The sequence below is a fragment of the Macrotis lagotis genome, chromosome X (assembly GCF_037893015.1).
Source record: "Macrotis lagotis isolate mMagLag1 chromosome X, bilby.v1.9.chrom.fasta, whole genome shotgun sequence".
Taxonomy (NCBI): domain Eukaryota; kingdom Metazoa; phylum Chordata; class Mammalia; order Peramelemorphia; family Peramelidae; genus Macrotis; species Macrotis lagotis.
The window spans coordinates 227,133,796-227,151,352 of NC_133666.1; the positions used below are offsets into that span (position 1 = coordinate 227,133,796).

Below are 17,557 nucleotides of genomic sequence, written 5' to 3' on the forward strand. Positions count from 1 at the left end.
GCAACTCCCTCCTTTCTTATTTTTCCACTACCATGTACTATATTTTCTCTCTCCTTTCACTCCGACTCTGCTGTAGGATAGCTGAGTGGCACAGCAGACAGATCCCTGGCCCTGGGGCCAAGAGGCCCTGAGTCCGCATACCACCCCTGAGGCCTAGCCTCCACCTGGCCCTATGGTCCTGGACAGGCCTTCCAATCCCAGCCCCTTGCAAGAAGTTAAAAAAGAAGATGTGTGATATCTTACCACTCTCCTCCCATGGTCCATCCTCTCCTCCTTTATTCACATGCCCACCCCTTCCCCCTGCGCCCCCCTCCTTCTTACTCCAGATGCCTATACCCAATTGAGCATATATGCTGTTTCCTCTCCTAGCCACCTCTCATGAGAGCAAAGGTTCCCTCATTCCCCCTTGCCTCCCCCCTTCCATATCATTGCAATAGCTTATAGGAATAAAGAAAAAATCTTATTATATGAAATATTTTGGCCTATTCCCCCTCTCCTTTTTCTTTCTCCTATTACATTTCCCCTTTTTTCTATTGACTCCATTTTTACACTATATTTTATCTTCTAATTCAGCTTTCTCCTGTGCTTCAACTATAAAAGCTCCCTATACCTGCTCTATTAACTGAGAAGGTTCATATGAGTATTATCAGTGTCATTTTTCTATGCAGGAATACATGCAGTTCATCATCATTAAGTCCCTCATATTTTCCCTTTCTCCTCCATTCTCTATGCTTCACCCAAGTCCTGTATATGAAGATCAAACCTTCTGTTCAGCTCTGGCCATTCCAAAAGGAACATTTGAAATTCCCCTGGTTCATTGAAAGTCCATCTTTTTCCCTGGAAGAGGACATTCAGCCTTGCTGGGTAGTTCATTCTTAGCTGCATTCTAAGCTCTTTTGCCTTCTGGTATATTGTATTCCATGCCCTACAAGCTTTTAATGTAGTTGTTGCTAAGTCCTGTGAGATCCTGATTGCAGCTCCATGATATTTGAACTGTGTCCTTCTGGCCGCCTGTAATATTTTCTCTTTGACTTGGGAGTTCTGGAACTTGGCTATAATATTCCTAGGGGCTGATTTTTTGGGATCTCTTTCTCAGGGAGATTGGTGGATTCTCTCCATTTCTATTTTGCCCTCTGCTTCTAGGATATCAGGGTAATTTTCCTGTAGTAATTCTTTGAAAATGATGTCAAGGATCTTTTCCTGATCATGACTTTCAGGTATTCCAATAATTTTTAAATTATCTTCCCTAAGTCTGTTTTCCATATCAGTTGTTTTTTCAATGAGATATTTCACATTTTCTTGTAATTTTTCATTTTTTTGGTATTGAAGTATTGATTCCTGATTTCTGGTAAATTCATCAATCTCCCTGAATTCTATTCTTTGTTTGAAGGATTTGTTCTCCTCAGAGAGTTTTCTTATCTCTTTTTCCATCTGACCAATTTTGCTTTTTAAAGCATTCTTCTCAATAACTTTTTGAACTGCTTTATCCATTTGACCTAAGCTGGTTTTTAGCATGCTATTTTCTTCAGCATTTTTTTGGATTTCCTTGACTAAGCTGCTAACTTCATTTTCATGTTTTTCCTACATCTTTCTCCTTTCTTTTCCCAGTTTTTCTTCTAACTCCCTCATTTGATTTTCAAAGTCTTTTTTTTTTTTGAGCTCTGCATAGCCTGATCCCAATTTCTGTTTTTCTTGGAGTCTTTAGATGCAGGAGCTTGTGCTTCCTCATCTTCAGACTGAGTGTTTTGATCCTTCTTTGGCTCATTTGCAAAATATTTCTCAATGGTGTTCCTCTTATTTCTCTGCTTGCTCATTTTCCCCACCTGGGCCTGGTTTTGGGGGGCTTCCTGAGCTTTTGGGACACTCCCACAAGGGTCTCAGTGTGTGAGGCTCTGTCCTCCCTCCTGGTCTGTGAATGCCCATATGCGCCCCCCCTGCCATGGGGCTGAGGTGGGGGGGGGCCTGCTGTTCTATGGGGGGCCTAGACTACAATCAGGTTCTGAATGTGGTCAGAGCCCCAGAGTCCTGTTCCAGGGGCAGAGGACAGAGCTCTGCAGTCTCTCTTCATTCCCCTCTCTGTTTAATGGGCTCATGCCCTGAGGGTTCTTGCTTACTGGCTCAGCCTGTTTCTGTTCCTGGATCTGGGCTGCTGAAAATCCATGACGCTTGCTGTGTGCCCTGAGGGCTGGGCTCCACGTGCTCACTCTGGCAGAGGCCCCCCCCCACCACTGTTCCCCCACTTTGTGCCCGGTGAGCCCCAGGGTGTAGCTCCAGAGACTCCCCCACTGCTGTGAGCTGGGGTTCCCAGTGCCCTGGGGCTGCCTCCAGGAGGCTGAAGTTATTTCGCTCTGACGGGCCACCCCTCTGGCGAGCCACCCCTCCAACCTGGGGGAGCAGAGCCTTTCTGCTCTTTTCCAGGTTACCTTGAGTAGGAGAACTGCCTCACTGGGTCCCTTTGTGGGTTCTGTCTCTCGAAAGTTTATTTAGAGTCCTTAGTTTATAAGTTTTATCAGAGAGTGCCTAAGACTCGATCCTTTCTTGTTGCCATTTTGGCTCCGCCCCACCCCTTCCATAATATTCTTAACAGCCATCATCAAGCAATGCTGAAGTCATTGACCATTTACTCAAGTTAAAATCAATCCTTCCCTAACCAAATTCCAAATGAAAAAAATGTTTTTGGAAAACCAGTAGGTTCCTTTGATGTAGCAAAACACCTGATGTTGATTCTATTACTGTTGAGATTTACTCATTGAACATTTCTCATACAAAACCTGAAATTTTCCAGTTTATATGGCAAAAGGAAGTTATTCCCCAGCAGTTCAAGATGCATTCATTGTCCATCTCTAAAAAGGTAAAAGGAACAGATTGCCCTGTGATAATCACAGGGGTGTTTCTCTCTTAGTCATTGCTGACAAGTTCTTGCCAAAGTCCTGGAAGATGTTCACCTACTAAAAGCCAGTGTGACTTCAGATAGGGTTGAGGAACAGTCAATATGGTATATCCTACCCCTCAACTTAAGATAAATGCCAGGAGCAAAACATGTCTGTATAAATTTGTAGAATTGACCAAGGCCTTTGATACAGTCAGTCATGATGGCTTATGGAAAATTATATCAAAACATGATTGCCCTGGAAAAATCCACCAATATTACATATGAATTTCATGACAGCATGCTTGCCCAGGTTCTTGATAGTGGACGATGCTCTCTCAATTTCCCTGTCACCAACGTAGTGAAATAAAACTTTGTTGATTTTTAGTATGATGTTTTCAACCATTTTATCAAATACCCTCATTGAAAATGAATGTGTGGGCAGCTAGGTGGTGTAGTGGATAAAGCAACGGCCCTGGAGTCAGGAGTACCTGGGTTCAAATCCAGTCTCAGACACTTAATAATTACCTAGCTATGTGGCCTTGGGCCACTTAACCCCATTTGCCTTGCAAAAAAAAAAAAAAGCTAAAAAAAATGAATGTGGCATCAAGGTCAGCTACTATACTGTCTGTAAATTATTCAACTTGAAGTATGCAAGCCAAGACCAAAATGGAGGGAGTATTGGTGCATGATTTTCTGTTTTCCACATGATTGCATACTCAGTGCAGTTTCTGAAGCAGAGATACAACAAAGTATGAATCAGTTCTCTTCTACTTCTGTCAATTTGAGCTTAACAATTAGCATAAAAATCCCAGTGCTCCATCAACCAGCACCACACCATCCATATGTGGAGCCATCAATTACAGCAAATGGCGAAGTTTTGAATACTTTTCTTGCCTTGGCAGTATACTTTCTAGAGATGTACATATTATATTGTTAATGAGTTTGAAACGTGCATTGCCAGAGCTAGTAAAGTCTTTGGGAGGCTCTGGAAGAAAATGTGCAAGACAAGAGGTATTAGATTGACTACCAAAGTGATGGTCTACAGAATCATTGTGTTGACCTCATTGTTGAATGCCTGTGAAACAGTACTAGTCTACCAGGAAACTGAATGACTTCCATTTAAATTGTCTTAGGAAGACTCTGAAGATCACCTCAAAGGATAAGATACCAGATTCTGATGTAATTTCTTGAACTAAACTTTCTTGAGCATTTAGCAGGTTACTACAGAAAGCATAGCTGCAATGTGGTGGCCATGTTTGAATGTCAAATATATAATTCCCAAAAAGACTACTAGATGGAGAATTCACATGAGGTCAGAAATAATCAATAAAAGGACACTCTAAAGGTCTCTCTTAAGAATTTTGTAATTTATTGTGCAGCATGGGAGACATTGGCATAGGACCATCTAGGCTGGATTTCCCTCATCAGTGGAGGTGATGTGCTCTATGAGCAAAACAGAATTGAAGCAACTTAAAGGAGAAGTGAGATGTGTAAGTTTAGAGTACAAAACCCAGGTATTCATATGGACTATTTGTGTATTTCAAGCACAGCTTGTTCTGCTCAGTCTCAGTCAGATGCATGGTAACTTTTCTCTAATATAGTGTTGTCTATCACCTTCATGCACAACAACTTGCTTGACCATTCCCAAACAATAGACATTATTTTGTTTTCAATTTAAATCTGCTACTAAAGTATTCTTATAATTATTTTGAAAGTATGTATGCTGTTTATTTTTCTCATTTATCTCCTCTTAGCTGTGAAATATCTAAGTCAAATGATATAGGCATTTTAGACAATTCTTAACACAGTTCCAAATTTTGAGATTAGACCAATTTACACTTCTACCTATAGTTTACTAGTACATTCATCTTCCCACATCCTCTCCTATATTAATTATACCCATTTTTTGTGATCATTACCAATTTTCTCCATTATATGAGATCTAACAATTATTTTGGTGTGCATTTCTCTTTTTATTAGTACCTTGGAGCACTTTTTCGTATGACTATTAATAGCTTGCAATTCTTTCAAAAACAATTTCTTCATATTATTTTTTTGTTGTTATGGTAGTTGTTGTTATTTTGCAAGAAATAGGGTTAGGTGATTTGTCCAAGGTCACACAACTGGGTAATTATTAGGTGTTTAAGGCCAGATTTTAACACAGGTCCTCCTGATTCCAGGACTGGTGCACAATCCACTGAACCATTTAGCTGCCCCTCTCCATATTCTTTTGATAATTTATCTGTTGGAGAATGAATGTTGGTCTTAGATCTTTCTGTATGTTTCTCATCTTAGATATCAGATGCCTTAGAAATATTTTAGAGTTTATTTTGTGTAAGGATTTTTTCCCTTCTTATACCACTTAAATTAATTTTATTCATTAATAAGTTTTAAAATTTCTCTAATTATACTAAAACTTATGGGATGCACCAAAATTAACAATCAGAGGATATTTTATAGCTCTAAATGTTTAACTCAGCAAAAGAGAAAGAATAGATTAACAAATTGGGCATGCAAATCAAAAAAAAAGCATTAGAAAAAGAACAAATTAAAAATCCTGTTAAACACCAAATTGGAAATCTTGAAAACTAAAGATGAGTTTAACAAAAGTGAATGTAACAAAACTATTGAATTAATAAATAAAACTAGGAATTGATGTTTTGAAAAACACTAAAATATATAAACCATTAATCAATATGATTTTTAAAAAGTGAGAAAACCAAATCAGTAAATACAGGTAAATACAGCAGTAAAGAAGATGAAATTAAAGTACTTATTAGGAATTATTCTGCCCAATTATATGCCAATAAATTTGCAATTTAAATGAAATGGAAGGATAGTTATAAAAATATAGAAAGCCAAGTTTAACAGGAAAGAAAATAGAATAACTAAATAAACTTATTTTAGAAAAAGAAACTGAATTGATCACAAATGAACTTCCTAAGAAGAAAGCCTCAGGAACAGAAGGATTTACAAGAAAATTCTAACAAACATTTAAAAGTCAACTAATTCCAATATTGAATAAATTATTTGGAATAATAAAGAAGGATACCTACCAAACTCCTTTTTTGAAACAAATATGTTGATACCTAAACCAGAAAAAGCAAAAACAGAGAAAGAAAATTATAGACCAATTTCTCTAAAGAATATTAGATAATAAATAAAATACTAATTAGGTGACTAAAGTAATATATTGCAAAGATTATACAATTATTTTCCAGGTAGGACTTAAACTATAAATATAAATATAGAGCTGGTTCAGTATAAAGAAATCTATGAACATTAATGATCACATAAATAACAAAATCAACAAAAAACATATGGTTATATCATTGGATGCAGAAAAAAACTTTTGACAAAATACAACATATTTCTATTAAAATATTAAAATTATTAAATTATTAAAAATTAAATGGATTTTTCCTGAAAATAATAAGATGCATCTGCCTAAAAACATCAGCAAGCATTATCTATAATGGGGATAATCTAGAAACCTTCCCAGTAAGAGCAGAAGTGAAACAAGGATACCTGTTATCACCAATATTATTTAATATTGTATTTGAAATGCTAACAATAGCAATGAGGGGAGAAAAAGAAATTGAGGAAATGATAATGGAAACAAAATTATCCCCAAAAGTATCTCTATGCAGATAATATGCTCTATACTTGAAAAATCTTAGAGATTCAACTAACAGTGATAGAAGCAAATAATGATTTTAGTAAAGTAGCAGGATATAAAAATAAGTCCACATAAATTATCAACATTTCTATATATCACCAACCAAGCTCTGCAAGAAAATAAAATGAGATTTTTCTTTTAGAAAAATTTTGCACAATATAAAACTGCAAGCATAACTAGTAAGACAAACCTTGAACTATATGAACATGCTTATAAAAATATCCCTTATATAATGTCATATTTAAATAATTGTAGAAATATTAATTTTTAACTAGTGGGTTAAGTCAAAATAAAAAAAATATTTAAATCTACCTAAACTAAATTACTTATTCAGTTCCAAATTAGAAAAAATATTATTGAGCTTGAAAAATAATAACAAAATTTGTTTAGGAAGAATATGTCAAGAACATTAAATAAACTAATATAAAAAAGGAAGGCAATCTAGTGCTACTAGACCTTAAATTGCATTATAAGGCAATGAATATCAAAACTCTCTTCTATTGGCTAAGAAATAGAATGATAAATCAGTGGAATACAGTAAGTAAACTTTAAATAGTAGTAAATGGTATTGGTAAACTTTCATTTAATAAAAAGATCTAAGTTTTTAGGGAAAATATCACTATTTGGTTAAAAATGCTGGAAAATTTTTAAATTTTGAAATTGAATTGAACATTTATATTTTCTCATATTTTTTCTTTTGTATATCTTCCATATTTCATTTTGTTAATAATTCATCAACTAAACATAGGTATGGAAAATAACAAATCTGATTCTCTTCTGATGTTTTTATTATTTTATTTGTATTTATTATTCAGGTCACATATCCATTTTGAGTTTATGGTGCAAAATATTTGTCTAGACAATTTTTGCTGCCTTACTCATCAGTTTTACCAGTAATTCTTAAGAGGTAGATCTTTTCTGGAAAATTGTGTTGTCATATATGAACAGTAAATTCTAATGATTTTTTATTTCCTTATTATAATTCCTCATTCATAATTATTATACTGATTTGATTTTCCTCCTATTTCTTTTTAATCATCTAAAAGTTAATACATTTTGCTATTCTTTTCAAATAATCATCTTTTAGATTTGTTTTCCAATTTGTTCCTCCTCTAATTTTCAAGATTTCCTCTATCATACTAAATAAAGTTTATTTTTCTATTTTAAATTGCACAAGCAATCATTCAGTTCTCTCTATCTCTTTTCTATTTTAATAGGGTCATAATGTTTAAGAGCATGATTTTTTTCTGCATTTACTTGAATTTCAGAAATTTGTATTGTCTAATCATTATGATTTTACTATAATTATTGTTTCTTATTTATTCTTTGGGACCTTATTGTATTTTATTTCATTATTCAGTTTCCATTTACGCCTGTATCTTTTGCTTGTATTACTGTTATTTTTTATTGCTTTATAGTCTTCAAAGGATGGGTTTCACAAGTGTAATGATTATATTCATTTGTAATTTCTATGTCCCTTAGTACATCAGTTTTGGTTTTTTAAATAGATGCTATGCCATCCTGAATAATAAATATGTTTTTAATATTTTATTTCAAAAGATGCCATGAATCTTTTAGCATTCAAAAGTCATCAGTCTTTTTCAGTTCTTTATTTCCCTTTTGTCTATCTTTCTATTAGTTTTTTCTAGTTCTGAAAGAGAAACATTAAAGATTGTTACTATATATATATATATACATACATATATATATATATATATATATATATATACATACCTCTAATTCAGCTAATTTTTCCCTTATACTGTTATGCCATTTGGTGTATAAATATTTAATATCGATGTTGCATAAAAGGTCATAAAATTTATCACTGACATCCCATAAAATTATGAAAGAACATAAAATAGAAGGAATAACCATGAGCAAGATAGAGAAGATGATCAGAAAGTTTGGAGATTGGTCTAAAGTTGGCAGATGGTGGAAAAAGGGATAGAAATAGAGTTGTAGTAGTACTGGAATGACTCAGACTTAAGAAGGAAGTAAAAAGAATTTATCATATTTTCCCCTAGCTGCCTTAAATGGAGAAATGGGAAGTGTCCTCCAGTAGAAAGATTGTCAAATGGTGTATCCCAAGGAGTAAGCAAGTAAAGCTCCCTCTTAAAGAAGGGAGAATCCAAAACTTAGGGGAGTTTAAGATAAAGGGGGAAAAAATACCCAAAGATCATAGAGGAATGGGATAGGAATTTAGAATGTACTTGTGGGACTAATTAAAACAGGAATAAGGTTCAAAAGGAGATAACATAGATATACAGCTTTTATCTAAGAGATGAGACTAAATGATGGGAATTAAGAATAAGAATCATAGAAGTAGAATTTTTCCTTCATTGAACAAAAGAACCAGTAAAACTTATTCTTCCCAAAAGGTTAAGATAAAATTTGCCACATTTTCACGATTAAAGTTCTTACCACAACTTGTCTTCACATATTGAAAACATTTGGAAGTTTGCTGCAGTCAACCTTGGAGAGAGGGAAGGTCTTTTAATAAGCAGACTTGTGTTACCTCAGAAATTGTCTTTTAGCATTTGATAGCTCTATAGAAGTGTAATAGTATATGATTAATGTGCTACAAATCAGTAGACTTGTGTTCTATTATCAATTCACTGCCAACTACCATGATTATGTGATCTTTGTCATTCAAATGTTTTTCAGTCATATTCCATCCTTTATGATTCCATTTGGCGTTTTCTTGGGGAAGATACTAGTTTGCCATTTCTTTCTCCAATTTATTTTATAGATGAGGAACTGAACAAGTGGAATTAAATGACTCACCTAGGGTCACATAGCACTAAGTATCTGTGTCCATATTTGAACTCAAAAAGATGAGTCTTCCTAATCCAACAACTGATGATCTATCCATTGTGCCACCTAGCTGCCCATGTAATCTTTACTATTTAATTATTCTGAAACTTGATTGCCTATAGGACAAGGAAGATAGTTGAAATAGATCATCTCCAAGACTTCTTCCAGCTCTAAAATTCATGGAAACATTTTGAAGAATTATATTTTATTTATTACTTTAAAGGACATGCTTGTTCACTTCGCTTTCATTTTTATAAGCAATCTAAACAATCTTAACTGTCCTACATGAAAAGGAACTGTGTACTCATTAAATAAACATGCTGATTACTGGCAACTTACATTAAGAGAAAACAATTTTACAGCATTCAGTTGATTCATTCTTTCATATATTTCTCAAATAAAAAAAGAATCATTTATAAGTACTAAGTATTAATAGCACCTTAAAAATAAAAGTGATCCTGCTACAGTGTAAGCATATTAATGATGAAAATAATTAGTTATGCAATTAGACTTGGGCCAGTTGAGACATATGTAGAAGACATGCGGGTCTAGGCATTTTAGATTAGGTAACACCTGACTTACCTAGAGAGAAAAGAAATAAGGGAAAAAAACTTGTTAAGAGCTCTGCTGTTTTAATTAGAGATGTGGCATCTCAAAGTACTTAGTATTTGCTTTTTTCCTGCTTGTGAAAAACACCTGCACCTCACTAGTTACCTGATCTAGTCCAAAATTGGGAGAGCAAGCAGATGATACCAATTCATTTTATGTCTAAATCATAAATCAATTCAAATAAATTCATGAAAAGGAAAGATTAAAAGTAAAACAATATCACTGTCAGGGCAGCTAGGTGGCACAATGGATAGAGAACCAGCCCTGGAGTCAGGAGGAACCGAGTTCAAATTTGAGCTCAAATACTTAATAATAACCTAACTATAACTTGGGCAAGTCACTTAACCCCATTGCCTTAAATTAATTTTTAAAAAATTTAAAAAAACTAAAAAATCAGGGTTTTTTGAGTCTATCAATGCTAATGAATAAAAAAGAAAATCCTTTCTGCTTGATTATCAAGAGTGGTCCTAATAGTTGTTTTTTCAAGTTTTCTCATTACCAGATAAAAAATTCTCCACAGGATTAAAAGACAAAACTATGAAAAAAAAACAATATAGGGGACTTTCTAAATTTAATTTGGAGATCTGAATTACATTTTCTAAAGTCAAAAGGATTGATAGTTGTCTGATCTTTTCAAAATATATCGTGTGGATTCTAGTAAGATTAACTCTGAAAAGGAAAAATAAGGTTTAAAACTGTACTCCTTCCCTGAATCATTTCCTAGAACCCTGCATTCCTACTTCTATGACAAAGTCTAACTATATTCTCCTTTAAGTAAAATTCATAGTTTCATAGTCATTTTAATGAATATAACAATGGCATATAAAAACTCAGTGTGTCCAGTTGGATTTATTATTTTCAGAGAAAGCCAAAGATTTAATTCCTTCCCTTTTCTTGAGAGAGACAAAGTATTGCACAATAGACACTTCTTATTATCTAAAGAGAATTTTCAAAAGGCTCTGAAGACAGTTTTGCTCACACTTTCTTTGTCAGAAGAGGCAAGAAAGGTACTCAAAGCAGGAAAGTAAGAGTTGGTGTTCCATCTATTCCTCAGTGTAACAAAGTGAGGGGAACTGTTCAAGATTCAAGAAAAAAACTATAAAAAAACTCAACATAATAAGAGATGAATAGAAAATCAATTTCTCCTTCACCCTCACTGCCCCCCCAAAAAAACTCTCCAAATTTTATTTGAGCTTTTCTTGAATCTCACCAAATACCCCATTTTAACCTCATTTCTTTGTGGTATCTCTGCTTGTATTAAGCATGAATTGCAGCAAAATTCAAATAATACATCCTTACAAAGTTGGGAGTTTCAACTGAGTTTACCAATAAATAACAGAACTTATACCAGTTTTAAAAGCAATGTGTGTCCCATGTACCAAGATAATATCTATGAAGCTATATACTTTAACTATGCTTTCTTCCAGGAAAAAAAAATCATACAACCGTACCTCATTTCAGACAAAAACACATCATTTTCCCCTAGATAACTAACTTTCTCTCCAAATGGGCTTTTAACTATAATAGTTGCTACCTTTATAAATTAAGTGTAATATCTTGTGAGTCAAGATAGGTTTAAACCTGGGAGGGACTGTTGAGGACATCTCATTTTCCAGGAGATCTATATGTTACAGGTGTTCTATGAGTAATAGTGTAGTCTCCCCCACCACTATTTTGGGCTATTTTTTTCTAATAGGTATTGAGACCTTCTTCAACATTTGATTGTCTGAAGGGACTATGATTTCAGATTGCTGTCGTCCCTTTCTCATAGCCTCAGTAAAATGTAGCCAAGAAGAGATCCAGCTATATTCTGATGCTTGGCCATAGCATTATCTTGGATTACTCAGACCAAGAAGTTTCACTAAAGTCAATCCACTTGAAGTGTCAGTTATCTTTGTTGAAAGTCCTCCAGTTATGATTAAATAAATTTCTTTTTGTTAATTTTCAGTGACCAGTGAGTGACTCAAACCCACACATTGGAGTCTAGTCTGAGACATATCCAATCTAAAGCAGCAAGTGAGGAAATTGAGGCCTTGCCCCTGTCAGCAACAGTAAAATGGTAGAACTTAGGTGTACACACAATCCAAATATCACCTAAGGTAAAAATGAATCTTTAGTCAGTGACACATATAACCTATATCTATACAAAAAAGACATAGGACATTGATTCATTTATTTATTCATCTATGCCTATTACATGGATGTTGAATAGGTGATGTCTGATAATTATACTTTGTTATTTCGATCACATTAGAATTATTATACTATAGCCTATCAGTGTTGAAAGTGATTTTAGAGGTTTTCCAATTCAACCTCCCACCTAATGTAGCATTCTAATCAGATCCTTATCTAAACTCTTCATACATACCTCCAAGAACAGTAAGCTTGAGATAATGCATTATACTGTTGGATAATTCTAATAACTGTAAAATTACTTTTTCATATTTGACCTAAATACACCTCCCAGTGATAGATAGATAGATAGATAGATAGATAGATAGATAGATAGATAGATAGATAGATAGATGAATGAATGGACAGATAAAGAGGTAGGTAGATAGACATATAGCTAGATATCCATATAGATAGAAAGAGTTAATGGCTGGTTATCTGACTGACTGACTGGCTGGCTGGATAGATGGATAAATGAATTGAAGGCAGCTAGGTGTCACAGTATACACAGTGCAAGACCTGAAGTCATAAAGACCTAAGTTCAAATGTGACTTCAGGCACTATCTGTGTGTGACTTTGGGTAAATCACTTAACTCTGTTTTGCTCAGTTTCCTCATTCACAAAATAAAATGAAAAGGATTTGGCCAACCAAGAAAACTCTAACTAGGGTTGAAAAAGTCTGACATGATTGAAACAAGAACAAACAATGGATGGCTAGACAGGTGATAGATGACTGACAATGAGAGAGATAAGTAGGAAGAAATGATAGAGGAAATAGTGAAATGATAGAGAGAAAAGAGTGAGAGAGAGAAAGAGAGAGGGAGGGAGGGAAAGAGGGAGGGAGGGAGAGGATTAAACAGAACATTTATAATTGATTATATATCCTCTGCTGTGCAAAGCTTTGGTAATACAAATGCATACAAAAGAAAGTGAGACCCTGACTCCAGGAATTTACAATCTAACGCAAGCCAGTGAAGAAGCTCCTGTGAGTTGTGGTCTGAGCTCACTTTGAAGTGTGAATGTCATGAATGCTCCTTCAAATAGAGGGTCCAAGGAAGAACTCACTAAACTAAGCAATTGGAGAAGGAGTTCTCAGGGATGGAGGCTTTGCCGATATGACAGGCCTATAGCGAATGCGGTGGCAAAGTTCTCAGGGGCTAGGTCATGTTTGAAATGAAATCTACACATTCATGCTAGTTTCCCTCTCTCTCTCATAATGTAGATTGTTCCTAAAAGCTTCATGAAAACCATCCAAATTAGACAGTGGAGAAAGTGCCAGATTTTGGAATCAGAGGGCCTGAGTTTGAATTATTCTCCTTTCATACATGCCAGCTATCTGATCTTGGACCTATTATATCACATCCATTTCCTCTTTGTAAAATGAGAGGTTATGACTAGATGACCTCTAAGGTCTATTCAGTTCTAAATCTATGATATTATATATTTGTTTTGTACCAAGCATAGACCAAGAAATTATATTATTATTACTAGAGATGGTGTTATCTGTGACTTTATGCAATGATGCAAAACTAAACAATTTTTTAAAGTTTTGAGATCTTTTTTTAACAATGTAGACACTATACATGTATTCAATACATACTTTCTTTAAAAATGTTAGAATTCTAGCAAATACATATACTTTGAATGAGAAAAAAAGTCTTTAAAATATAAATCTTTAGATATTTTCTGGTCTACATGAAGAGATGAAACCTGGGCACGGGGGGGGGGGGTTCTTCTTATTCATGAGGTCCTGATTCATCAAATGGAAAGTCTGCATCCCTCCTGGTTGACATACTTCTTGAATTCTAATGCAGAAGGATTTATATGCACTCCCCATTGTTTCACTCACTTAGAAAACAGATTGAAAGAACAATGATGCTGGATTTCAGATGTCTGGAGGAAATATTGCATGCATGACATCTGTTTCCCCTGAGGATTTGACACACATTTGCTTTAATGTTACTGGTGTGTTCCTCATTACTTTAGAAGCTATATGCTGAAAATAAGAACTCATACTAGTTTTCAAGAAAGTACAAATTCCAAAGTCCTTTTGCTAACAGAATAGTATCCCTTTTAAAGGTCAAATTTTAGAGAGGGGGAAACATGAAAATGAAAATTGGAGAACTATCCACAGCCAACAAAGAAAACACCTCTGGAAACAACATCTGAAAGAAATCAGACCAATAAGTGACTCTGGATGGCCTAAATCACCTCCCAATCTTTTAAAATGTTTGAGGTGGTTATACTCTGGAAAATCATCTTTGGTGTGCAGAAGTCACTTGCTCTCCATCTTTGGTCATACCCTTGGAAGTCAGTCATAGCCTGACACATCTTTTTCCAAGCAGGAGACAAAAGGCCAGGACTGGGCTTTGCACTGCACACAGCTGGACCTTGATATCAGCCCCATGTCATCCTCTCACTTCATTAAGAAATAGAAACTACTCAAGATATTTCCATACTTCACATTCAGAATCTGCTGGAAATATTAGGAAGTGAAATGTTCTCTGTGGCTTTTCCGAATTAAATGCCCAGAAGAAAGTATGCAGGAATCATTTGCAGAAGAGAATGCAATGGTTTGGGTGGCAAAACTGTTAAAGCTTCCCATATTAGTCCATATGTAAAAAACATCTTTTACCCCCATTCTTTTTTAGCTCTTTACCTCAGATTACCCCATCTGAGGCTAATGTATTGCTCTAGGGAATGAACTCCAAAGCACTCCTAAATCAGAGGATAGTAGATTTTGAACTAGAAGACACTTTCAAAGTCATCTAATCCAATTCCTTTATTTTACAGATGAGAAACTGAAAAACACAGAAGTGAAATAAAATGCCTGTGTTCACCAAAATACGGCAAGACAGAGTTGGGATTTGAACCTATATTCTCCAAATCCATTGTGCTTTGCACTAGCCCCTGCACCCTCCCCTTTTCAAATAACCACCCAAACCCAGACACCAGAGCTTCTGTAGCCATTCCTAGTCAGTGATATCAACCATTTCCCGTAAACCAAAAGGAAATGAGGCAGCAATTGCTAGCATCATTTCTATTTCTCTGATCTTTCTTGATTTGGAGCTAAGACTTGGGTCCCATTTATCCTACCCCATTTAAACAAGACAACTGCAGTTCTCCATTGAATAAATTTAAGTGCATAAGTGAATTTATTTACCAAATAGCATTCAACCACTTAATTAAATACATTTCAGAACTTAATTTGGGGAACTATAATTCCTTTTGTATTTATTAAAGCTGTCTTCCCTTTCAAAATGAAGACTTGGTGTGGAGGATAGTATGGAGAGAACCAAGGAGTAGAGGGTTAAAGACCCTGCTGAAATGATTAAATAAAATGAGACTTTAACATCATCTTCTTGCTGCCAGAGTATAAATGATATTTCCCATCTGAATCCAAGACTCAGTCCCTATTTGTTGGTGTTGAGCTCTGCACATAAACCCTGAGCAATTTTTCTGAAGGAGTTGAGATGTGAGTACTTAACAGCTGAAATACTGACAGGCTTGGAAACTGAAATCCTCTGTTTATCCAAAGACTAGGTACAGTGCAGACAGCCACAATATGAGCTTAGAGTACCTACATCAGCTTGCCAATGACAATCTTTAGGGCTGCACAGTAATTCAATGCCCATATTAGCTAGACATGGGGGGGAGAGAGAGAGAGAGAGAGAGAGAGAGAGAGAGAGAGAGAGAGAGAGAGATTTCTGACAGAGTCAAATTGACTGAGCAAGGCTTATTATTGGGAGTGAAACTTCTTTGCAAAAAGCTAAATTTAGTGGAGTTTTGCATGGCTTCTGCCTTTGTTTATTTTACTTATTTTTAAAAATTGAATCAATGGAGACCACCAAAACACAATTCCTATCAACTTACAGAGGAGATGAATTTTTTACTTTGTTTTAAAATGAATTGCCAAAGTGGATCTCTAAATAATCGTTTCAAGTTGGATACAGTAACTAAGAGAATAAAGATACCTGAAGAGGTCAGTGGAAAACATTACTGAGATAATAAGATACTAAAATGGCTTCTCTGTAAAAAAAACAGGAATTCACAGACATGGAGAATTCATAAAAGTTAGTCAGTTTCAAGTTTCTAAACAAGAAGAAAGATGTCAGGATTCCAGGATGCTAATTTATCAGCGGGCAAACTCAGGTTCACAAGTTTTACACAATAGCTACAATACAGACCCAGGTTTTAAAAGAAAAATAATTGTTTTTTATTTGCACAATAGTTTTATCAATGTACGTCATAATTCATGATAAGCTTGATTCTTTAATGCCTAAAATGATTATCTATTTCTATAAATTTGGTACCATTTGACAAAGAGCTTCTTAATCTGGGCCCTTTAACCACTCCTTGACTTTATACATAGATATAAGGAGATAGATACATGAACTTGGATGGGAAAATACATAATACATATATGTATTATATAGATGCATATATACATTATATGTATACATAGATACATTATATATAATATACATGCATGTGTATATATTGAACCCCTGACTGAAATTTAGCATTTACCCTTCCATTATGATTACAGACAATAAATATTAGACTTTACTAGACTGACAAAGGAATCCCCAATGCACATAAAAAGGTTAAGAATTTCTACACTAGGTATTGCATTAACTCTTTCAAGTCACCAGGGTACAATTAATACTGTGCTGCTGCTGAGTTAATGCAACTGCTAAAGGTGACCAACTTATATATAGACTGTTGCTTAGGCACTAGTAATTAGAAGAATCTGTCTCACCTTGTGTTTTGGCTGCTTTGAAATCATAGACTAAGCAAGTTTAAAAGAACTCAATAAAACCCCACTTTGTTCACTCACTAATTCATTTATTCCTTTGAAAAATAGTTAAATGTCTAATGTGTACAAAATGATGTGTTCACACTGATGGGAAGTACATGTATAAATCTCAAGAACAATTAGAAATATTCAATTATGTCAGAAAGAGAGATAGAGTCTCCTTGTGTAACCTAACATAAAATGTGACACCCCCCCCCATAATATGTTATGCCAATCGTAGTGCTTTGTAGACCAGTGGAAAATACTACTAAAAATAGCCATGCAGTTTCTGGGCAAAAGCAGAAGTAATTGACATTTTCTAGAAAATGATCCCACCTGGCTTTGCCAGAAGAGCAGCAGGAGCATTTCAGTGACAGGAATATCTGGTGTAGAGCTTTGTCTTCAATGTTATTCCACTTTTCTGAAACCCCAAAACAAGGTTCAGAGGGAATCTTTAAAAATATTCCACTTGAAAGCCATATTATACTATTTAATTCACTTCTCAAGCACTAATGAACAGAATTTCTATGGTTCCAGCAATTTTCCATTGCAGCATAGTACAGTTATGCCACCATGGCAGAGCGTTGATCATTCAGTTAATATGACTCAA

At 34.8% G+C, this 17,557-nt stretch overlaps 1 long non-coding RNA gene across 1 annotated transcript in view; it reads right to left on the reverse strand.

Moving 5' to 3' along the window:
* Window positions 1-17,557, reverse strand: part of LOC141502120 (uncharacterized) — a 167,346-nt gene that overhangs the window by 50,696 nt on the left and 99,093 nt on the right. Inside the window, exon 4 of the long non-coding RNA XR_012472412.1 lies at window positions 5,929-5,961. This is a non-coding gene — a long non-coding RNA (uncharacterized LOC141502120). The remainder of the gene's footprint in view (window positions 1-5,928; window positions 5,962-17,557) is intronic.